The following is a 26,117-nucleotide window of genomic DNA, read 5'->3' as shown; positions in this document are numbered from 1 at the left end:
ATGAGAATGAGCCAGCAACTTGGAGTAGCTGCCTCCGCCTCCATGGTCCCACCACCGTTTGTGGTTTAGTCCGGGGCAGAAACTTTTCCTTAGCAAGCCTTCTAGGCTGGCCTCAAACTTGGGATCCTCCTGCCTCTGCCTCCTTCAGTAAATCGAACCAGCGTGCACCACCACAACCAGCCGAGTGTAGCTCGGGCCTGAGCTGGGGCCCACAAGACTGCAGGCAAGCACCTTTTTCATGAATTCATACCAAGAACGTTGGGTGCCAGGTGTAGAAGTAACCATCTAATTAAATAAGAAAAACAGAGCCAATATAAAAATAAAAGCCCAAGAGGTCAGAGCTAAGAGCCTTACCCTTCCTGTTTCAGCGGTCCTCTTCAGCCAAGAGAGACCTACTTCCTGTGTGTTTGTCTTTATATAGACTTTCTGTTCTGCCTTCTCATTGGTTGTAAACCCAACCACATGACTGCCTCGTCACTGCCTGTCTGTATAGATCTCCAGGTCTTCTATTGTTGGTATTGAGATTAAAGGCATGTGTCTCCAATGCTGGCTGTATCCTTGAACACACAGAGATCTACCTAACTCTGCCTACCAAGTGCTGGGATTAAAGATGTACACCATGAATGCCCAGCTCTGCTATGGCTTGCTATTAGCTCTGACCCCCAGGCAACTTTATTTAGTAACATACAAATAAAATCACATTTAAGTACAAATAAAATATCACCATAAGGGAGCCTGAACTGGCCTATTCTGGTAATCAGGTTAGTGAATACCCTGTCATCATAGAGCCTTCATCCAGTAGCATACACATTTTCTATGTGAGTACAAGGAATGTATAAATAGATTATTATAATAGCATTATACAGAATAAGAAGCTATTTAGTCATGTAACATAAGATTAGATTTAAATATTTACCAAATATGTAAACTTTCAAAAATTTACAGTAGTATGCATTTTCATATTCCATCTACTGCAAAAAGCTTAACTGCATGTGTAATCATAATTTTACTTATGCATGTTTATTTCATACAAATTAAAGGCCTGCAGAAATTCTTTTAAAAATGAGTATAAAATTTCAAAGAATGGCCAATGCATACTGAACATATGTACAAGAGATAACAGGTAATTTACATGTAGGTAATAACTACCTATAATACAGAGATAAAAAGTTACTGCTATGGAGTTGGAGGCTGCAGGGTTTAGAGACCTATATAGTACCTGATCATTAAAAATATTCAATAGAAGATTTATTAAAAAAGAATTTATCTAGAGGAATTACATTTTTTACTTCTAATTTTTAAAAACATTTCATTTATCTATGTGTGTATGTGTGTTTGCTATTGTGTTCTCCCATGATTTTGCATATGGAAGTCAGAAAACAATGCTGAGAGTCTCCATTACTTTCCTCCTCATTTTTCAAGAAAGCATTTGTCTCTAAACCTGGAGAAAACCTATTAGGCTTTTTTTCCTGGCAAGTGAGTCTTCAGGATTGTCTCTACTGTCTAGTGTTGGTGTTGTAGTCACATGAAGCTGTCTCAGTGGCTTCATGTGCTGAGAATTTGAGCATGCACAGGTAGCACTTTTCCTACTGAGTCATTTCCCTATACATGAATTTTATTTTTGTGCTTAAAGTAAGAAGCCAGTTTAGTTTTCTATGGAATATTTATGTTGAAAAACAATAATGCATATAATGCTAGATGAAAGAATTATCAATGATTTCACAATTAAAATGATACATGTTTGAGTCAACAGATATGTTTAAACTGGCATAAGTATAATTAAATACTGAAATATCTCATAATATATAAATTCATATAGTTGCAATGGTTTCTATGCATCGGTATAAATAAGAAATTTAATTTAACACAAATGAATAAAAATGGAAAAGTAAGAAGTATATCAGCACAAACTCATGCAAATGATTTTTATGGCGGGAGAAAGCTAAGTGGAAAAAAATGGAATTTGTTCTGAATATTATGTTTATGAGTTTGTTTGGAGGTCATTCAAAATCATTGAACAGAGTGAACAAACATACATGCCAAACCCTAGAGCCAGTGTTCAACTTGTTCAGCACACATGGCAGACTGAGAATCAATGCTACAAACAGCTACAAGTGCCAGTTATTTGAGAATAACTTTAAAACATATCATTTTGAATTTTGAGAGATATGTTTCACTGCAATAAAGATGGAAAAGTTGTAGAGATTTGCATAGCACATCCATTTTCTTATGATGTTTATTTCTTGGGGTTTTCTATTATTCTCTTGAAAATGAAGGTAGAAGTAAAATATTCTATGAGAGAACAAAATATCTGACTTGTTTTGAAAATCTAATTTTTAAAAATGGATTGCTTATAACTCATTTTCAATGTTTTTTGCCTGAATATTTAATGTGGTAAAATTGTAGTACTATAGAATAGCAATGGTACCATATACTTATTACATGATTAGTTGCTTTAACTCAGAATCAATGTCTTCTAAAACCTCAATATATCACAGACAAATTATGACTATTAATACAACCGGTATATAAGATAATTCCATTATCACACAGTTTCTTTTAGCTACCTTCTTATAGATATATGACCTTTTCTTCCTGTCATGGGATATTTCTGGGTGGGACATAATGAAATACCTCTTCAGCATAGGTAGAGGATATGTCAACTGTTGCTGGATTGTAATGACTACCTCAGGGGAGGGGGTAAGAATGCGTGGCATCACTGACACAGACACTGGGATTCAGTTAAAGGCAAACACCAAATTCATTTATTCAATAATGGGGAAGGCCTTATATACCCTCATCTTAGCACCCAAGCTGTGTTTCAATCTGGTGGCATTGCATGGTCATCCCTCATTGGCTGGGCACAATCAGGTACTCTGATAGTGACCAAGAACTCTAATAGCCTGTTGCTAGGCCTTTGGGTGAATTCAGGTTGGCTAATATGGAAGTACATTATGTGCATTTCTTGGCAACTGGTTTGAGCCAATATCCTCAACCATATAGGCCTATCCTACTATGTATCTACTTTTTTATTTTATTATGTTGGTGCTCAGTAGAAGTCAGAGATCTTTGCTCTGGCCTTGTTGACCCTGCCTCTAGGGCGGGGGGTGGGGGGGCTTGCAGCAACTAAACTGTCCATGTCTTAGGTGGGCTTGCCAAACAAGCTCTTACCTATCATTGACTATCAGCCATCATGGAGGATCCATCACTGGGGAGTCACCCTGTATGGGGAGGATCAGGCAGTAGCCTTTTGAAGTTCAGAGCACCAAACATGAATAAGCTTTTGTGGAGGGCTATGAGTTGGATGTCTAAGAGCCATTAATACCTGTAGAGTTGCCATAATGGCTGGTCATTGTTGCCAGATATGCTGTAAGAGACACTTAAAGAGGAAAAAGATTAAAAGAATCATCTCACCATCAAAACATAAGTGAAAATCCAGGAGTGATCAAACCTTTTCAAAGTGAAAGGCCATAATATTTTACATTGCTATAGATTTTAGTTTATTAATACAAATTTAAAGTTCATTTTGTTATACTTTATACAATTCTAAACTCTTTTAAGGTATTATGTTTATGTAACTCATTTAAATTGTAGTGGATAATTAAAAATACAGATTAATAATTAGTCTTCTATAATAGTAAATATTATAATCATTTTAAGTTTTCTAGGTATACATAGATATAATTCAATTAGGCAGGTAATTTTTAAACATTTGAAAAACCTACAGAATATGGCATTTAAAATGTTTTAAAAACTTAGACATTCCTGGACAATGAGATACATCTGCTCCTTGCAGCACCAATTTACTTCAGAGAGAAAAATGGCATCAAAGACACTCCATATGGAGTTTATAGTCTTCTTGGCAAAAATAGCCATTTTTTTTTTTTTTTGCCTAGACTGCTCTTACCTGGACTGCTCAACAAAATGTTGTATCGACTGGACATGCAGGACCCATTGGAAGGTGACCACTGAACTTTGCAAGGCAATATGGTCCTTCAGGTTCCAGCTTCATAGAAGAAACTGCCAGACATTGTACAGGAAACAGAGAGAAGTGACTGAGAGACTCTAGGCCTATAGGCTGAAGATGGATGCCACAATGTTGCAGAGGAATTTGGATGACTGTCCAGGCAGGCAGCTGTCTTTGTCATTTCCAATTTTGAAAGTTGTTTACAATGCATTTCCCATTTACTTAGATAATATGATACCCTTCTTGGTAATTTGATGTAGTTGAAGACTAGATAGTTATAATTTAATTGGTTATTATAAAAGATAAATTAGATATGAAACTTTAGACTCACAAATATTAGATAGATAGGATATTTTCTTTAATTATTCTAAATACAAATAGACTAGATAATGTAAATGTAGTTCTTTTTTGATAACTGTTCTATTATATGTAATTTTACTATGTTAAAGTTAAACCCTTCCTTTTTGATTAGACAGAAAAGGGGAGGTGCTGTGGGATGTCATTCTATATGCTGGGAATATGTGCTGCTCTGATTTGATTGATAAATAAAATGCGGATTGGCCAGTAGCCAGGCAGGAAGTATAGGCAGGGTGAGATACAAGGAGAATTCTTGGAAGAGGAGGACTGAGTCAGGAGTCACCAGCCAGACACAGAGGAAGCAAGATGATAAGGCAGAACTGAGAAAAGGTACCAAGCCATGTGGCTAAACATAGATAAGAATTATGGGTTAATTCAAGTGTAAGAGCTAGTCAGCAATAAGCCTGAGATAATAGACAAGCATATCTAATTAACATAAGCCTTGGTGTGCTTACTTGGGGGAATGAAAGTAGAAGAGATTTGTCCCAACCTCCAGCAAGCCAGGACACAGGAAAATTTCTAACTACAATTCCTCAGCTATCCACATACATACCAAAGAAAACATCTGGTAGGCAATGCTCCATGAAAGCAGACATCTACTTTTGTCTTGTTAATTATTTTTATTACAACATTTAGCAAGATATATGGAATGTAGGTGAGTACTTATTTGACTCCTACTCATAGAATCCATACTGTTTCCTATGGCATGATTCTAACTGTCAATAATTCCATGCTAATCTTGCAAAACTGTTTTCTCCCATAAAGATTTTAGATATTAAAAGTAGGATGGCACAAAATAAGATTTCAATAGACTACCAATGGTAGCAAGAGTATTTTCATTGATGTTACTATCATGAACATAAATGTATTATTGAAGAAGTTTTCAGAATGTAAGAATAGAAGTGTTTGAAAGACTAGTATTTAATTCAAAAAAATTTTATGAATTTTTTTATCCTTAGTTCAAAACACATTTTAATTTCCCCCTGGAAAAAATAATCTAGAGATCCTTTCCCACACAACTTGTTTAGTTAACTGTCATCTTTGAGTACACTATGGGAGTACAAGTATTTACTTATCAGAGAGGAAGGCAGTATTAGCCAGTTTTGTGCACAACAAAATAAGAAAAAAACTTTGGATTGTCATGAATGAATTTCAGCAAACAGATTTTTATTTGCTTTTATGGGGTAGTGCTGTTTTGTATATTTCAAATTTTTCATAATTTGATTTAAGACAACAGTATCAAGTATTGGCTCAAGTTCAAAGAACACATACTAACAATACTCTATTGAAGACAGATGATCACAAGTTGTCACTCAATATTAGCATGAAGAGACCAGCATTTATAGATTACTGGGGATTTTTGTTCCTCCTGTGATGAAGAAAGTGTCCTTTCATTTAATGCAACTTCAACTCCAGGAGTTATGTAAAGACAAATTGTGGAATAAAGGAGTGATCTTATCTGAGTCTTTACTCTAATTCTCTTTTATGTTTTTTTTTTTCCTACTCCTCTGGTGCTTCTTGTTTGCAGAAAAAAAAACCACATTTGTTGAGGACATTTTATTCTCTTTAACTTCTGCTTTTGGTAGGAAGAAAAAGATTTGAGGATCAAATATAATCTCAGGGGAAGTTCAAGCTTTTCTTTTGAATGAAAGACTCCTCATAGCAGTACGCAGGCCAACAGGATGACATTTCTAACATTGAATTTCTGGTGGTTTATTTTATACAGATGCAAATTTAACATTATCTGCCCTTTGGAGGAAGAACACCAGAGGGCAAGACAAAAATCACTCCCAAACTACTGAGAAAAAAATACTGTAGAAATGTCTAACATTAGTAGCATGCCTTTTTCATCACCATTGCCACTCCCTTAGTATTGTCATGTTCTCTCTCTCTCTCTCTCTCTCTCTCTCTCTCTCTCTCTCTCTCTCTCTCTCATATAAATTAAAAGAAAAAACTTAGTCTAATCAGTGGATAAATATGCCCCCACCAATTCCAATAACCTCAGTTGGATAATGGGGACCCATATAACAGCAACAAACTGTTCTGACTTTTCCACATTCATATTATGGTACTCATAACTTTGTATATGCACATATACACATGTGTAGACACACATGTATATACACATGCACAATGTACCCAAATAAATAAATATAATAAGTAAAAAATATTAAAGAACTCTCATGGAAAATATGTGTGCTTATTTCTCTCAAGAGTCTCATCCCCTTTCCATTCTCATTTCATTCTATATATTTTGTCAGGGAATGTTGTTTTCCTAAGACTATTTTGCCAATTCTATGATATTACTGTAAATAAAAAAAATAGAAACAAATTATGCAAAAAAAACCCAAATTGAATTGATAGCTATGATCTTTAGAGTGCTAAAGGTAGAATAGAGAACAGCAATATATGCATATTTTCATAGCTTCTAGGTCACCCAGAAATGCAAATAGGAATTGGGAATTGCTGGACTGAAAGCCAAAATGAAATGAATTTGATTTGTTATTCAAAGCCCAATATTATGTCAAATGGAAGTTGTTATATTTACCTGAAAAACAATAAACTTCATTCATTTTAATGTATCCTTAATTAACTCAAATGCAAACTAGATTCCTAACACCTATCTAAAACGTGCATTTTTAATGAAGATATAGGTTTCACACTGGGAGAATATAACATACTAAATTTTCTATTTTTTTTTTTTAATTTTCAAATCTTGACTTCAGAAAAAGATTCTTGTTTCCTTATTTTATTGAGTGCTAGATGTCCTTTGTCTATAGCTCTGTATATAATATAAAAATTAAAACAATGCAATGAATGATATTGTTACAATGAAAATCATATTTTTTCTACTTAAAAATGCATGAAAGTTTTATTTCTCTGAGCATGTTTGATTGTTATTCAAAATGCTTGTAGGAAAAATACAGATTTTTTTAAATTTTATTTATTAAATGTAATTTTACATGTCAGCCACAGATTCTCTTGTTCTCCCCCCTCCCGCCTCCCCCCAGCAAACCCCCCTTTCCCATCTCCTCCAGGGCAAAGACTCCCCTGAGGATTGAGTTCAACCTGATAGACTCAGTCCAGGCAGGTGCAGTCCCCTCTTCCCAGGCTGAGCCAAGTGTCCCTGTATAAGCCCCAGGTTCCAAACAGCCAGCTCATGCACTGGGGACAGGACCCGGTCCCACTGTCTGTATGCCTCCCAAACAGATCAAGCTAATCAACTGTCTTATTTATCCAGGGGGCCTGATCCAGTTGGGGGCTCTTCAGCTATTAGTTCATAGTTCATATGTTTCCTTTTGTTTGGATATTTGTCCCTGGGCTTTTTCCAACCTTGGTCTCAACAATTCTTGCTCATACAAACCTTCCTTTTTCTCGTCAATTGGACTCCTGGAGCTCCACCTGGAGCCTGGCCATGGATCTCTGCATCCGCTTCCCTCAGTCATTGGATGGGGTTTCTAGCACGACAATTAGGATATTTGGCCATCCTATTGTCAGAGTAGGTCAGTTCAAGTTGCCTCTGGACCATTGCCAGTAGTCTATTGTGAGAGTATCTTTGTGGATTTCTGTGGACCTCTCTAGCATTTTGCTTCTTCCAATGACATCATGAGGTTTGCAGGCAAAGGATAGATCTAGAAAAAATCATTCTGATTGAGGTAACCCAGACTCAGAAAGACAAACATGGTATATACTCACTCATAGGAGGATACTAGATATAAAACAAAGATGACTAGACTGCTACTCACAACTCCAGGGAGTCTACCTAGAAAACAGAGGCCCAAGAAAGATGCGGGGATCATCTAATGACAGAGAAATGGCTGAGATCTACATGAACAACATGGACGTGAGTGATAGTAAGGAAGGGCAAGGTTCAAGGGAAAGAGAGTTTGGGGGAGCAGGAGATCCCAGCTGGATCAAGGAGAGGGAAAACAAGGAATAAAAGACCATGATAAGGAAAAATACAGATATTTATAAAAGCCTCATTACCTTAAGGTATCACATTATTATTCAAAATATGGGATGATTTAGGGCCAGACATGGTGATACATCACTGGAACCACTGCATTCTTGGACTGAAGCAGGGTATCACTGCATGTATGGGGTCAACCTGGTCTGTATAACAAGTTTCTAATCATCCAGGACTTCATAGTGAGACTGTTTCTCAAAGGAAAAAAGAAATAACTAAAGAAAGAAAGAGATTAGATGATTTAGATAAAATTATCTTATCTTTTCAAAACTGTGCTGAGTGAGCACTTTCTAGAGTAGTAAACATTAAAAGTATCAGGTTCAGCCTTTGCTAAATATTGAATTAACAACAATTCATATTTTTAAAATGTGATATTTTTCTAATATATGTAGTCTATGTTAATTATGCTCTTGAGTGCTGTGGGATATTCTGTATGCTGTGATTGTATTGCTGATTGGTTGATAAATAAAAAGCTGATTGGCCAGTAGCCAGGCAGGAAGTATAGGTAGGATAAGCAGACAAGGAGAATTCTGGGAAGAGGAAAGCTGAGTGAAGGGACACCAGCCTGCCATCCAGGGAGCAGCAAATAATGAAGCACAGGTAAAGCCACAGAATATGTGGCAACATGTAGATTAACAGAAATGTGTCAGGGACAAGGACAGAATCTCTAGTTAGTGGAAAAATACAGACCCCGGATAAGACAGGGAACAAGATCATCTTACATTCAGGTTGCCTAGCAACAGGACATTGAATCAGAGCCCTTGACCTTTTCACCCTGTAAACATCCTATACAAACATCCTGTTAGCTTGTCCCACCCTATGTAGATAACAGCTTCTTGCTTCCCCTACCCTGCAGGAACTATATAAACCCTCCTGGAGAAAAATAAAGTTGCACCTCGATCAGAATCTTGTCTTGGTGTATTCCTTTGTGTCTCCTGTCCCTATCATTCTGTCCTTAGGTTGGTCGAGTTCCCACTGAAACACTGCTGGCCGGGGTGGAAATGGGCTGAATTTAAGTGTATGGTAGGCCTGAGCTAATGGCTGAGCAGTTTTAATTAATATAAACCTATGTATGTTTACTTGGGTATGAGTGGCTACAGATCTAGTGGGACACAGGAAAACTTCAGCTACAAATGGCACCCAACATGGAGCACTGATCCACATAGACCTAAGAAAGTTTAAAGATTCTGAACACACAGAAATGGAGCCACACTGGGTTTCCTGGTCTCACAGTCTCATGCCAGCAACAGCACAAACTCATTTCCTGACAGCTGCCTGTGTGATAGAGCTGGCTGCCAGCCACCATGAGCTAAGTGGCATGGCTGCAGATTCCTGCCACAGTACACAGAGGCCTCTCCCAGCCACACATTATGCTGCATGGTGATTTAGCCTTTGCTAGTACAGAAAAAAACAGTGTTTTCTGGGCTACATGCTGCTTTGATAGAAGCTTGATCCACTGCTTCCAAGAGTTAGCAGACAGCATGACTCCCAGAGCTGCTGGTGAATTATCTCCACCATGTTGAAAAGCTGAGATGGGTAGAGTCTTAAGCCAAGGCTGCTGATTCAGTTTTAACCACTGCAGTTTAAAGCAATAGATTCAAAATAAGGCAGATTCAAATGGAATAAACCTCTAAATGATTTACAGTGTGTGTAAAAATGTATGTAGGCTTGTAAGAGAGAAAAAGGAATATAGACAGTTATATTGAAGAAACAAAATTTTAAAAAATAAAGTCTTTAAAGAGAAAGTAAAAGTAATATAAAAAATAAGCCACATAAAGATGGATATTCCACATAGAATCTGAATTGTTTTGTCTTTGGTATTTTTCATTGCAGAAAGGCATTTGTGCTTTCTCTCTCTCTCTCTCTCTCTCTCTCTCTCTCTCTATATATATATATATATATATATATATATATATATATATAATATATATATATGTGTGTGTGTGTGTGTGTGTGTGTGTGTGTATGTATACACTCTTTGCCCAAGAAGTGAAACCCACTCTAATTTGATTTTTTAATCAATTTCTTAGAAGTCTACAATTACAAATTAATTATAAGGTATTTGATAATGTTAGTAATACAAATCCAAATAATATGAAGTAGTCACTAAGATCAGTTCTTATAAGAAAAATTGACAGCACTTACACATATTTCACGGTAGATAGCCTTCTATAACAAGATATTGTGTAATAAAAATAATTTCAAGAATTTTACAAACTTTATTTCAGCTTAACAATTATTCTTTCTTCAATAATCTATAATCTATACTAGTGATCAATTGATTATCCATCTTAAGTTATTTTAAAGATAAATCAAATAAGCTAAAAAAATGCTTCAATTTTCTTTTATTATGCTATAACATTGTACTACATCTACCCAATGTTCAGATAGTAAGAATGAATCTTCAAGGTCTATACCAAATGTCATGTATCCCTCAAGAGCAATTTACATGAACAGCACTTCTCTAAACTGTAGTTTGCAGTGGATATCTGGATTGTTGAGCAACAAGCAGTATCCTATTCAGAGATTAAAATGGTTTCTTCTTCCTTTGTAGTTGCCAAAATGCTGTCAGAAAATAAATAGTGGATACTATAGTTAAACTCTCCACAAAATAATGAATACTAATTTTTTTTGGATAAATTAAAAATGATAAAATTCAGAGAAGTTAAATAGAATTATACTCTGCTATTATTTAGGCTGTCATGTCTATGCTTATCCACAATTATACATTTTGGTTTCATAAAACAAAAAATGTTGAGAATTTGGTTAATGTGTTGACTATTACTTTAAAATGGAAAAATTATATAATATTTTTCTAGCCGTTGGACTCTAACACTGTGGCTTAATCTAAAATATGCTTAATGTGTATTTTTATGAAATGAAAAGTAAATAGGCATTATTCAAAAGATATATAATGTATCTTGGAAATTTATGGTATAAATTTAAAAGGTCTCAGAAGTTCAAAAGGAAAGAGATATTTTGAAACTGTTTAATGTTTAAAATAAGCAAATGTTTATAAGTGTCAAATTTTTATTAACAAATCCAAAAATATCAAATTTCTGTAACAGTAATGTGAAACAATCTGTAAAGTATAATAAGCATCAAACTGTCATAACTGACACTATTAATATGCATTAGCCCTTACTTACTAAACATTTGTTTTAGTATAACTTCTCATTCATTGTCTAAAATGACTGTGATCAACACATGCTCCAAAAACAAACTCTGTAATTGATCACTGTTGACATTAACTTAGGAGTGTACCAGGACTGACACTTGGGTTGAAGATAGCACTATATAGACTGGTCACTAAAGAGTTTAGCTCACCAACATTATCAGTTCTTGTAGAACATAAGCTCAATGAACACAGTAAAATTCCTCAGCTGGGCAGTTGTGTTTGAGAAGAGAGCTAATTTATCAAAAACACTTTGTTGTCAGAATATTGAAGACTGGATAAATCCTTATTTATTTATTTATTTATTTATTTATTTATTTTTGGCCAGGTTTTTATTTATCTTACAAAATAACAGTTTTTTTTTCATTTTCTACCCATCTTTCTTCTCCTTACTTGTTTCCATTCCCTCTTAAAACCTTCTAGTGCTTTCTGTAGGGCTGGGTTTATGGACAGGTATTGATTAAATCTGGTTTTATCCTGGAATATTTTGTTTACTCTGCCTATGGTAATTGAGAGTCTAACCTCTAAATAGTAGACTGTCCTTTAATAAAGGAGATGAAGCCACCCACGAGCCAAGAAGAATGGGCAACTGAATTCCAAAAACACCAACAATTTCCAGAATTTAAAATCCTGAATCATGACAGGACACTGGTGGAATTCAGGTTTATCTGATACATAGAATACTCACACCAAATATAAAGTAGATTTGTAGACCTTGCATATATGCTGCTTCATAAATGAGTCTGTCAGATATGCTAAGCATATAGGCTGAAGATGATGCCCCAATGTTGCTGAGAAACCTCGGGTGACTGTCCAGGCAGCTGGCTGTTTCTGTCAACTCACATTTTTTTGGAAGTCACTTGTTTGCACTTTCTGTTTTACTAGGTAATATTATTTTCTTCTCAGGTCTCTTAGGGATCTGAAGATTAGATAGTTGTAGTTACAGTTTTCCTTACTAAGAAATTCAAAAAAGAAACTCACTAAGGAGATACAAAATATAAAAGTTTGAAAGACATCATAGGATAGTTTTCTGTTGGTAATACAAGTTAGGATATAAAGTGAATTAGGTACATTTTGGACTCACCAAAATAGAATAGATAATGGAATATTTTCTCTGAATTTGTCAAATGCAAATGGACTAGACATTGCTGATGTATTTATTGCTTATATATATATTATATATAGTTACTGCACTTATTGTATATAGGATTTCTTATACTAGTTATATATTTTTATTATTTTTATTTTATTTAGACAAAAGGGGGAAATGTGGTGACATTTTGTGATGAAATGTGGTATATTTTATTTGTATGTTAATAAATAAAGTTTGCCTGGGGATCAGAGGAAACAGCAAGCCGTAAACAAAAGTCAGGTAGTGGTAGCACATGCCTTTAATCCGACTATGTGGCAGGCAGGGTCTCTGTGTGTTCAAGGACACAGTAGAAAACAGCGAAGCATGGTGAACCATGCCTTTAATCCCAGTATCAACCATAGAGACCTGGAGGTCTGCATAGACAGGCAGTAACAAGGAAGTGAGGTAGCTGGGCTAAGAGCCAATGAGCGGGCAGAAAAGCAAGGCAATAAAGGTGCAGGTTAGACAGAAAATTGTGGCATTTTAAAAGTGACAGAGCTGGTGAGATAAGGTGGTTGGTGGCTTTCACTTTTTCCCTGATCTCTAAGGCTTTCACCCCTATATTTGGCTCTGTGTTTCTTATTTAGTAGACCCTTTAGAAATTTGACTACAACAAAGAATTAAAAGAATAAAACTATGCCAAAAGAGATAGGAAATGCAATGAAAAAATGAAATGGTTGTAGGTTGAAAATTTGGGCTATAAGATACATATTTGATGAAAATAAAACAAATAAATAATGAAGTGAAACATAAAATAAATATATGTGAGCTAATGTCTATGTTCCTGATAGAAGTAAATTACTTTTAAGTAAATACACTGGGAACATGAAGGCGAGGACAAATCTCTGCTACAATAAGTTACTATTCAAGTTGCATCACAGTGAATATTGCCATTGCTTGAGAAAAATTTCATCAATGGAAAGGGAATAAAGCATCTGTGTAGAAATGCAGTGATCAGATAAAAACAAACCTTGAAAAGCAAATAAAAATATGAAAGCAAAGCAAAGTCAAAAGAGAGTTTTCTTCTTAGAAATTGTATTTTCAAGGGACAAATAAGAATATTTATACATTTTTTTTTCTGAATTATCCAAGCCAAATATCCACGATAGGCAGTAGATTATAGTTTTACCTCCTGGAACTCCAATAGAGCTTAGAAGTTGAAAAAATCCATAAATTTAATATTAGAATCACTAGAAGGTAGGGATGAATTAAGACACATATGTATCTGAAGTTTTTTTTTGTGTGTGTCCTGCCTGGTCCGTAGCCGCTCAAAACCAAGTAAACATACAGAGGCTTATATTAATTAAAACTGTTTGGTCATTAGCTCAGGCTTACTATTGACTAGCTCTTACATTTAAACTCAGCCCATTTCTGTTAATCTGTATGTCACCATGTGTTTCATGGCTTTACCTGTGTGCCATTACATGCTGCTCCCTGGATGGCGGCCTGACATTTCCTGACTCAGCCTATTTCAGCTACACACAAAGCCTGAGCTCAGGCTTTGCAGTCATATATTAAACTACACAATGACACAGAAATATCAAGCAACCACAAAACCTCCTCAAAATGAGAAATGTACAAGTTTATGCCATCTAACCCCATGTTGAACAGTTATTATTCTGACAAAAGCTGATACACAAGCAAAAATAAATGTTGACCAGCATGCAGGAAGAAAGGAAACTTATACTCTAATGACAGGGAATCAAATTAATGAAGTCACTATGGGATACATTATGAAGATGGCTAAAAATCTAAAACTAGAATTACCATAACATCTGGTTAAAAGAACTGAAAGACTCCAAGTTAATGTATACCATATAAACTTAAAAGCACATGTAAACTACAATACTATTTATGATAACTAAGCTGTGATTCATAGGAAAAATTGAACAATAACTTATGTAATAATTTTATTGTTCATTTGAAAAATAATAGATGGAACTGGTAGTAATCATGTTTAACAAAATAACATATTCACAGAAATGTAAGTATGGCATGTAATATCTCATTTGCGTTTTCCAAAGTAAAACAAAATAAAAACAACTGTGCCTGAAAGTGAGAATGTAATTATTAGGCATTGAAAAAAATACTAGAGGGATCAGATCTGGCAAGAGTGAGATGAATGGATATAAACAATACATTTTATGTGCACACATTGGAAGTATGCCATTATGTGGTTGATATAGTATGCACCCCAATAAACTTATCTATCAGTCAGAAAATACAACAGCCACTATATTAAACATAGAGATTAGGCAGTAGTAGTACACACCTTTAATCCTAGCATTCCAGAGGAAGAGAACCATCCTGATCTCTGGATCTTTGTCAGTTCAAGGCCACACTGGAAACAGCCAGGCATGGTGACACACTTTTAATCCCAGCACTTGAGTTATCATGTCTTGCCTGGGAAAGACACATGCCTTTAATCCCAGGAAGTGATGGCAGGATGCAGAACAGTATACAAGGTGTGAGGACTAGGAACTATAGGCTTTTTAGGCTTTTTAAGCTTTTAGGCTTTTAGCAGCAGTTCAGCTGAGATCCATTTGGATGAGGACTCAGAGGCTTCAAGTTTGAGGAAACAGGATGGGCTGAGAAGGTGGTGAGGTGAGGTTAACTGTGGCTTGTTCTGCTTCTCTATCTTTCAGAATTCACCCCAATATCTGGCTCCTGAGTGTTTTTATTAATAAGACCTTTTAAGATTTGTGCTACACCAGTAAATTCCATATTAGTGAGAATAGGTATTACAGCAATGAGATAGAACTTTTTAATGGAAAAATTGAGAAACACTAGATGAGATTTTGAGGTGGCTCTTTGCAAAACTGTAATAATTTCCCAATGAAGGTGACTTGGAAAACTTGGAAAATGGTGAAGCCTTGCTGTCTTAAGATGGTAGATGACAGAGGATGAAGATGGGAAAGGAGTTGAAAATTTAATAATTCTAAGAAACAAGGAAAGTGCATATGTGATTAACCTCACTATAGGCCTATAATTCCAGTCCTAAATTTTTGGAAAGCTTTCAAATGAACAAATACAGGATGCTAGGTTTAAAAATATACCAAAAGTATAATTAAAACTCTGTAGAGAACTGCCACTGTCTAGTTTGTTGTGAGGTCTAAAAGAGATAACTGCTTATAAGAATGATGATAAAATCCTCAGAAGAACAAAGCACAGCTCAAGATCACTGAAATATATTACCCAGTCTGTACTGTTTCAAACACATAGAGAAGTATTATAAATTATCAGAGACAGGAGGAACTGATTCCAAAATAAATACAAACTTAAGAAGTTAAAAAAAACATAGTGGGTGTATAGGAAGAATATTTCAAGAAAAAGATTGACACTTTATTACCAGACATAGATACTTAATAACAATAAAGAATAAGTATGTTGTTGTTGTTGTTGTTGTTGTGTGTGTGTGTGTGTGTGTATGTGTGTTTGTTAGCATATAAGTAGCTGTCCAGATCTCCAAACTGGAAGTTCTGCTGAATGAAGTGTACATAGAGTGGTTTGGAATCTTTAACACATTTCTGATTTTCTAAAAGACAAGTTGTGTGTTCTGACATATGCAGCTGTACACAACAGTCTAAACAATGTCAAACATTTACCACCCCTGGATGATACTGAGCAGCTGTATGAACAAAAATTAAAAGTGAGACAGAATTCTAATCTGCCTATCAGGCATTGAAAGCACAACTGATCATGTAGAACATAGTGTTCCTTGGCAAGGAGAGGAAAACTTATTTGCTAAAGATTCTTAATGAAATCCCTATTCAATCATTGACTAATTACTAACTACACTAATTGATCATGGCCATCACTGCCCATACACCAGAGGGCTTGCAGCCTGTGCAAAGATTCTCAAGGAAAATCACTAAAAGATCAAGTTATAGCAGCAATAGCAAAACAAGAAAGAGTAACAAGAAGCCTTAGAGAATTAAGATTTTACTTCTAGCTTTGGCACACTTAATTATTTTAAAGGTAACTATTTCAATGAAAAATTTTGTAATATTAGAAAAAAACAGGGAAATGTTGCCATGTACAGAAAAATCAAATCAACAAACAGAAATGGGTCCTAACAAGTACATATATTTGATTCACTATGTAATTTCTGTATGTTGCTGTGTAATATACAAGCTGTAAGCAAAATGAGGAGAAGAAGATGGAGTATGTCTGAACAATGTTGCTTCTATTCTATTTAAATTAATGCAGTAAAAAACTAGATTTTTTAAATGTTAATTTTAAATACTATGGAAATAACTAAGAAAATACCTGAAAATATAGAAAAATAAATGACAGGATACAATATATAAGTAAAATTTATTTAACACAAAGAATATAATCATGAAAAAATAGAGGAGTGGAAAAGATGTAAATCATAGAGAAACAACTGCATCTTATTAGGAATTGCATTAACCATAAGTGGATCACTCATACCAAGATTGGACAATTTGGAGATTGAATTTAAATTTAAATTCATAATCATTCAGAATAATTATATGCTGTCCATAAGAGGCATACTTTATGTCTAATGTATGTAGTAGTTTTATAATCAAAATGATGGAAAATGATAGTAAGGGGTTGCCTCTATCTTAAAGTAGAAGTTCCAGGAAATTTTAAGCATGAGTAGGTCTCAAAGAAGCAATCTTGCCTTGAAATGTTTGAGCTATGAACCAAAATAGCCAAGCAGCCCCCAGGAACTGAAAGGGAGTGCACTAACAACCAGCAAAGAAAATGAGGCTTTTGTTTCAAAACTTAAAAGATATGAATTCTTCAATGTCTTTTATGACGTCCAAGTCATAAGACAAGAGTCTCCAGACAAGAGTCCATTTTGAAAAATGACTTGATTTGATTATTTTGATAACATAAAAAATGAACACAGGCAACTCTGCATAGACATCTAACTCGTAGCTCGATAGGGTAATAAAGTAATATTGTTTTAATGCCAGTAAAAGTCTGTGATAATGGTGGCAGACACCAAAATAAATGGAAATCTAAAATTAACACACTGTCATGTTTCCTAATGGTATCAAGCATTTTTTTCTCTGAGAAATAAACATTATCAGCTACTTAAATGACATATGTATAGAACACAGAAGAAAATAAATTGTAAAGAACAGTTCAATGTAACATGAATCTTAAATGATTGTTGCTAGAGTTTTCCGCCTTGCCCACAGTCAGGACAAATCTTTGTCACCCGCCAGTCCCACAGCCGCTCAGACCCAACCAAGTAAACACAGAGACTTATTTTGCTTTCAAACTGTATGGCCGTGGCAGGCTTCTTGCTAACTGTTCTTTTATCTTAAATTAACCATTTCCTTTTATCTTAAAGTAATCCATTTCTACAAATCTATACCTCGCCACGTGGCTGGTGGCTTATCGGCGTCTTCACGTGCTGCTGGTCATGGCTGCGGCTGCAGTGTCTCTGGTCATGGCGGCGGCTGCAGCATCTCTTCTGCCTTTGTCCTTTTATTTCTCCTCTCTGTTAGTCCCGCCTATCTTTCCTGCCTAGCCACGGCTGATCAGGTTTTATTTATTAACCAATCAGAACAACTTGACATACAGACCATCCCCCAGCACAGCCAAGTGCAGACCATCTCAAACACCTTCACTCAGGCCCATGGTCCTAATCATCCTCTATACGGACCTGCTGGGCAAGGCCACAAGGAACCCAAGAAGGACTCCCACAGGACATACAAATCATCCCACAGCAAATGATCTTATTAATAAAAAATAAACCAGGAGCCAAATATTGGGTTAATTTTTTTTCTTTGTTTTTTTCTTTTCTTTATTATTATTAAGAGATTTTTCTGTTGCTGGAGAGCTTCTCTCCAGGTTCCACCAAGCCCCACAGTCTCACAATCCACGTATGGCATTTTCCGCTAGTTCCCGCTAGTTCTGTGAGTCATCAAGTCTCAGAAATAGTGGGTCTAAGCTTTTATCAAAGCAGCATGTAGCCCAGAAACCTTTTTATTAAATACTAATAAAGACTAAATCTACCATACAGCATAATGTGCCGCTGGCAGACACCTCATTACCGCCATACTGCCGGTCAAACGCAAATGCTAGGAACCCGCCAGTAGTTCAAACCCGCGTTTTGTGATGTCTAGCTGTCCCTATGAGACATGAAGTAGGAACCTGATTTTGGCTCTGTTTAGAATTGGTTATTAAATATTCTCAGGTTTAAGGTAGAAACTTGAGCCGTTGGGCGCCATTTGTTGTTGGAGAGCTTCTCTCCAGGTTCCACCAAGCCCTGCAGTCCCACAATCCACGTATAAAATAATCATTCAGACACATATTACTTATAAACTGTATGGCCATGACAAGCTTCTTGCTAACTGTTCTTATATCTTAAATTAACCCATTTTTATAAATTTATACCTTGCCACGTGGCTGGTGGCTTACCAGCGTCTTTACATGTTGCTTGTCCTGCAGTGGCTGCAGTGTCTCCTTCCTTCTTCCTGTTTCCCCAATTCTCTTCTCTCCTTGTCCCGCCTATACTTCCTGCCTGGTCACTGGCCATCAGTGTTTTATTTATATAGAGTGATATCCACAGCATTTTTCTATTCATTTTACATAGCAACCAAGAATTCCCCTCACCTCCTTCTTCCCATCCCCCCAGCCTTCCCCCCCCCAAGCCCCACCCATTTCCACCTGCTCCAAACCAAGGTCTCCCATGGGGAGTCAGCAGAATCTGGTACATTCTCTTGAGGCAGGTCCAAGGCCCTCTGCCCTGCACCAAGGCTGTGCAAAGTGTCCCATCATAGGCACTAGACTCAAAAAAGCTTGTTCATGCACCAGGGACAGGTCCCGATCCCATTCCCTGGGGGCCCCCTAAAGACTTCAAGCTAAACACTGTCTCACCTATCCAGAGGGCCTACTCCAGTACCATGGGGACTCCTCAACTATTTGTCCTCAGTTCATGCATTTCCACTAGTTTGGCTGACCATCTCTGTACATTTTCCCATCATGATCTCAATGTCCCTTGCACATAGAATCCTTCCTCTCTCTCATCGACTGGACTCTGGAGCTCGGCCTGGTGCCCAGCTGTGGATCTCTACATCTGCTTCCATCAGTCATTGGATATGGGCTTTATGATGACAGTTAGGGTATTCAGCCATCTGATCACCAGAGTAGGCCAGTTCAGGTACCCTCTTGACTATTGTCAGTAGTCTAAGATGGGGTCATCCTTGTGGATTCCTGGGAACTTCCCTAGCACCCTGTTTCTCCCTGTTCCCATGATGTCTTCATTTGTCATGGTATCTCATTCCTTGCTCTCCCACTCTGTCCCTGTTCCAGCTCAAACCTCCCATTTCCCTATGTTCTTATCCCCCTTCCCTTGCCCACCATTACCCCCCCACACACACACACAAGTTTGCTCCTGTAGATCTCATCTATTTCTCCTTCACTGGGCGATCCATGCATCCTTCTTAGGTTCCTCCCTGCTAGCTAGCCTCCCTGGAGCTGTGGGTTGCAGTCTGGTTATCCTTTGCTTTAACATCTACTATCCACTTATGAGTGAGTACATACCATGTTTGTCCTTAAGAGTCTGGGTTTCCTCACTCAAGATGATATTTTCTAGTTCCATCCATTTGCCTGCAAGGTTCATGATGTCATAGTTTTACTCTGCTGAATAGTACTCCATTGTTGTTGCTTGGATCCTAATGGCTCCCTCAGCAGAGGGGGTGAGAAGGCATGGCATCAATGACTCAGACACCACGAATCCATTGAAAGCAAATAATGAACTCATTTATTCAATAACCGGGAAGGCCTTATATACCCTCCTCCCAGCGCCCAGGCTGTGTGGTCCTCCCTCATTGGCTGGGCACGACAAGGAACTCTGACATCACATTGACTGTTGCTAGGTCCTCAGGCAGACTCTGCATGATCAGGAACTCTGACAACTCCTGTTGCTAAGCACTCAGGCAGACTCCAGGTTGGCTCTTAAGGAGTATATTATGTGCATGCCTTGGCTACTGGATTGAGCCAATGTCCTCCACCCTATGGACCTGTCTAACTACACATTATGTGGTGAATTTTGAACATTCAGAGAAGCAGAACAAGCCACAGTTAACCTCACCTCGCCAACTTCTCAGCCCATCCTGTTTCCTCAAACTGGAAGCGTCTGAGTCCTCATCCAAATGGATCTCAGCTGAACTGCTGCTAAAAGCCTAAAAGCATAAAAGGCCTAAAAAGCCTCTAGTTCCTGGTCCTCACACTTTATATACTGTTCTACATCTTCCCATCACTTCCTGGGATTAAAGGTATGTGTCTTTCCCAAGCAAGACATGAGAACTCTAGTGCTGGGGTTAAAGGTGTGTGTCACCATGCCTGGCTGTTTCCAGTGTGGCCTGAACTCACAGGGATCTGGATGGATCTCTGCCTCTGGAATGCTAGGATTAAAGGCATGTACTACCACTGCCTAACTTCTATTTTTAATATAGTGGCTGTTCTGTTCTCTGACTGCCAGATAAGTTTATTGGGGTGCATAATATATCAACCACAGTTCAATTAGTTAAAAACATCATTTATGTATTTCTGTTACATTTTCTACTGATATGCAAAATATTCTCTCAACAGAGGTGATTATTACAATACAACATTATAAAATGATATAAGTAGAATAAGAATAATATCCTTTGTTTGAGATGTTTCAAATATTTCATGATTTCCTTTAGCAGTGAATGAAACTTTTCTCTATCCTCTTCATATGAAGGAGGATATGAGATTCTACATCTATCATTAGTTATTCTTTTTAGCTCATTTCTTTTATACAGATTCTTATATATAATGACACTAAATGCTGATCAATAATTGACATTTTTGAGGCTTAATATGTTACAAAGTTACAAAATGTTCATTAATTTACATAGTGTCGTTATGTAATGACTTTTTTAGTGTAAGGGTAACAAGGAAACAATGAATTTTTAGAATTAGGAAAGTCTCGTTATGTATTGCTACATGTTGAACTTCCTGAAGAGAGTTGCTTTATTTTTAATATATTATTCTTATTTAATACACTTTTCAGGGTATGTAAGTGATAAAATTGCAATCAAGTTTAGTGTAATATCCATTAGATTTTAGAACAAAGTAAAGGTAACTTCCCTTCTTGTAAAGATCATGAACAATTAACAAGTAAAACTACAATTTCACAGATAGTTGACCATCTAAATTCATTTGGACTTAGAGAAGAAGTAAGGCTACATTAAATTTTAATCAAATTTTACAGCTGCTGAAATATATTCATGAAATACTTGATTGGCATTCCTAACACAAACAGGATGGTCTATAAAAAGGACCATTTCATATTAAGGTCAGGGATGTTGTTTTCCTCTCCCTGTGTTCTAAATGTGCGATGTTGAAAGAGTGTAGCTATCTTCTTACTTTGCTATTCTATTTTAAATAACTTAATTTTCATAGTAATGCATGACAATTCTTAAAATTAAACTAAAAGTAAATCATGCTTGTAAGATAAATGAGGGAAACTTTTGGATTTGAAACATCCTGCTGTCTTTTATAAAATATATTTGATCTTAACTCATATAAAAGCAAATAAATTATATATATATATAAAGTAACATTTGATGTTCTGATATGTACATACATAATAGTACATACATAATATTATATGTAAATATCTTCAAATAACTATTTCCTCAATCATATACCATTTCTTCATTATCACCCTTTGAATATAGTGATTATCTTTTTGTTGAAGGTGTATAAAAACTTTGTGCCTTACGTTATTGAAAGTACATTAATTTACCCCTTCTTTGATAATAGTAAACATTTTTATTTTATATTATTTATTATATCTATAAATATTTTTATAGTATTTTTATTTTATAATTAACTTAATGTCAGATATCAACCACAGATTACCCCATCCTCACTCCTCCCACCCCCCAGCTCTCCCCCAAATCCCCCCCAATCCCACCTCCTCCAAGGCAAGGTCTCCCCTGGGGAGTCAGCCCAGCCTGGCAGACTCAGCCAAGCAGGTCCAGTCCCCTCCTCCCTACACCAAGGCTGAGCAAAGTGTCTCAGCATAGGCTCCAGGCTCCAAAAAGCCATATCATATCACTAAGGACAGGTTCTGGTCCCACTGCCTGGGGGCCTCCCAAACAGTTAAAGCTAATCTACTGTCTCACTTATCCAGAGGGCCTGGTCCAGTTCCATGGGGTTTCTTCTGCCATTGGTTCACAGTTCATGTGCTTCCACTAGTTTGTCTATTTGTCCCTGTGCTTCCTCTAACCATGGTGTCAACATCTCTAGCTCATACAATCCCTCCACTCTCTCACAGATTGGACTCATGGAGCTCCACCTGGGGCTCGGCTGTGGATCTCTGCATCTGCTTCCATCAGACACTGGATGAGAGTTCTATCATGACAGCCAGAGTGTTCAACCATCCTACCACGAGAGCAGGTCAGCTCACGCACTCTCTCGACCATTGCCAGTAGTCTACAGTGGAGGTATCTTTGTGCATTTCTGGAGACCTCTCTAACACTCTGCTGCTTCCTATTCCCATGGGGTCTTCATTCATTATGGTATCTCCCTCTCCATTCTCCCACACTGCTACTGATCCAGCTGGGACTTCCCTCTCCCCTAAGCTCTCTTTCCCCAGACACTTGCCCTCCATTACCCCCCACCACCACACCCCCAGTTTACCCATGTAGATCTCTGTCATTGAGTGATCCCTGTGTCTTTCTTAGGGTCCTCTTTACTAGGTAGCCTCCCTGGAGTTGTGAGTTGCAGTCTGGTTATCCTTTGCTTTGCATCTAGTATCTACTTATGAGTGAGTACATACCATGTTTGTCTTTCTGAGTCTGGGTTACCTCACTCAGGATGATTTTTTCTAGTTCCATCCATTTGCCTACAAACCTCATGATGTCATTGTTTTTCTCTGCTGAGTAGTATTCCATTGTGTATATGTACCACATTTTGTTTATCCATTCTTCAGTTGAAGGGCATCTAGGTTGTTTCCAGGTTCTGGCTATTACAAACAATGCTGATATGAACATAGCTGAGCAAGTGCTCTTGTGGTATGATTGAGCATTCCTTGGGTATATGCCCAAGAGTGGAATAGCTGGTTCTTGAGGGAGGTTGATTCCTAATTTTCTAAGAAAGCACCATATTGATTTCCAAAGTAGCTGTACAAGCTTGCATTCCCACCAAGAGGGGAGGAGACTTTCCCTTGCTCCATATCCTCTCCAACATAAGCTGTCTTCAGTGTTTTTGATCTTAGCCATTCTGACCAGTGTAAGACAGAATCGTTTTGATTTGCATTTCCCTTACGATTAAGGATGTTGAGCAATTCCTTAAATGTCTTTCAGCCATTTGAGCTTCTGTTGAGAATTCTCTGCTCTATAGCCCATTTTTTAATTGGACTGTTGGGTATTTTGATGTCTAATTTCTTGAGTTCTTTATATATTCTGGATATCAGCCCTCTGTCAGATGTGGGGTTTGTGAAGATCTTTTCCCATTCTGTAGGCTGTCATTTTGTGTTATTGACTGTGTCCTTTGCCCTACAAAAGCTCCTCAGTTTCAAGAGGTCCCATTTATTTTTTTTTTAATTATAAACTGTATAAACCATAATTCTAGATATAAAAAGAGGCAAACATCAAAACCAATCAATGAATATAGCTGTATTTTTCTCTAAATAAATTTTATTTAGTCTAAATGTAGTTAACAAATTCTAGTTATTCCAAAATTTTGATGTCTGAGGCACAAGAATACATATTAAAGACCATTTTGGGCTACTACATATCAAAACCATGGATCAAAAATATAAAATAAGGAGTCAAACAAAATTTGACCATTATGCCTTATTCAATATATATTTAGTAAAAGTAGTTTTCAGTATTTCACAGTGATGGCTTGACATTTTGTTACAAGTTTCTGAATAAGTTACTCTTTCCTTTGCTGTCCTAGTTTGTTTCCCTGTTCCTGTAAAATCCCATGATCCAGCAACTTGAGAGACAGCATTTATTTAGTTTACAATTTCAGTTTATAGTCAATTATTGTGGGGACATCAAGGTGGCAGGAACTTGGAACAGCCAGTTGCATTACATCTACATTTAAAAGCAAAGAGCAATAAATTAATGCACATATGTTTATGTTCAGTTTACTTTGTCTACTTTTATACATTTTATAATACCTTGTGTAGGGAATGATGTCAACCACACTAGGGTGTTACTAACTATTAAGCCTGTACTCCTAGGCATCAAGTTAACAATTAAAACTAACCATCACAGTAGTTATTAGATGGTATTGTCTAAATCTGGTAGAAAAGCAAGGAGTTGAGTGTATTCTAAGTAAAACGAATGTTTATATTGGGTAAAAATGTTCAAAGTAGGCTTAAATAATTGAAAAATTCCTGATGCGAAAGAGTAGCTTGTAAGAATGTAGTATGTTGATGGAAATATGTTGAACTTTTTGTTTGAAACATCAGTTAGAAAAGGTATAATTGCATTTGCATGTCAGAAAACCTTTGGGTTGGGGAGGTGGGGATAAAAAGCTACACTGAAAGGAGTAATACATTATGCTATAAGTTTATTATATACTTTAGAGCACTATGGAAAAATTGGGTGGATTGAAAACATTTAAAATTTCAATTTTATATGTCACTGAAATTAATTATTATATTCTAATATTCTGGAACTCATATACAATTAATTTAAATATTATATTATATTTTTTCTTTGTAACAGAATACTTGAAAGAAGATAGTTAATAAGAATTTAAATTTGTTTCTTTTGGTTGTGGACTCTGGAAACATTCTTTAGAGGAACAGAGCCATATTTTGATATGTTATCATTGTCCCAATTCTATTCATTTAGAGAACCTAGTCAAATACAAAGCCCCCTATACCCATTTACCCCATTTTAATACCATGTCTTCTTATTTTCCTCTGTAAATTGACTGAGTCCAGTTAGTGTTGCCAATATGCATGTGGGTATAAGATGCTATCCACTGGAGCATGGACAACCTACCATAGGCAGTACCACAGATGAAAATTGACCTTCTGTCAATAGGTCCTCACTGAAGGGTGCACATCTTGAAGATTTTCACTCTCATATGAGAGGGTTGATGAACTTGTCAAGTCTCATACCACCAGCCATATCTGCTGTGAGTTTATAAATTCAACAGCTCTATCATGTTCAGAAGACATTATTTTGCAGCAATATCCCTCCATTTCTGGCTCTTAAAATTTTTCCATCCCCTCTTCTGTGATACACCCAAGCCTTGGGGAAGTGAAATGTGTAATACAGATGTTCCATCTATGGCTGAGCATTCCCCCGTTATATATTCTCTGTAATTTAGCAATCTGTGAATCTCTATATTAATCACCATCTGCTGTTGCATGAAGAATGTTCTTTAATGAGTATTATGAGTTGCCCTAGGTATAAAGATACATATTTAGAAATCAGTGGTACATATATACAATGGAGTACTACTCAGCAGAGAAAAACAATGACATCATGAGGTTTGCAGCAAATGGATGGATCTAGAGAAAAATCATCCT

The sequence above is a fragment of the Peromyscus leucopus genome, chromosome X (assembly GCF_004664715.2).
Source record: "Peromyscus leucopus breed LL Stock chromosome X, UCI_PerLeu_2.1, whole genome shotgun sequence".
Lineage (NCBI taxonomy): Eukaryota > Metazoa > Chordata > Mammalia > Rodentia > Cricetidae > Peromyscus > Peromyscus leucopus.
The sequence above is the reverse complement of the archived record's forward strand: the minus strand, read 5'-3'. Positions refer to the sequence as shown.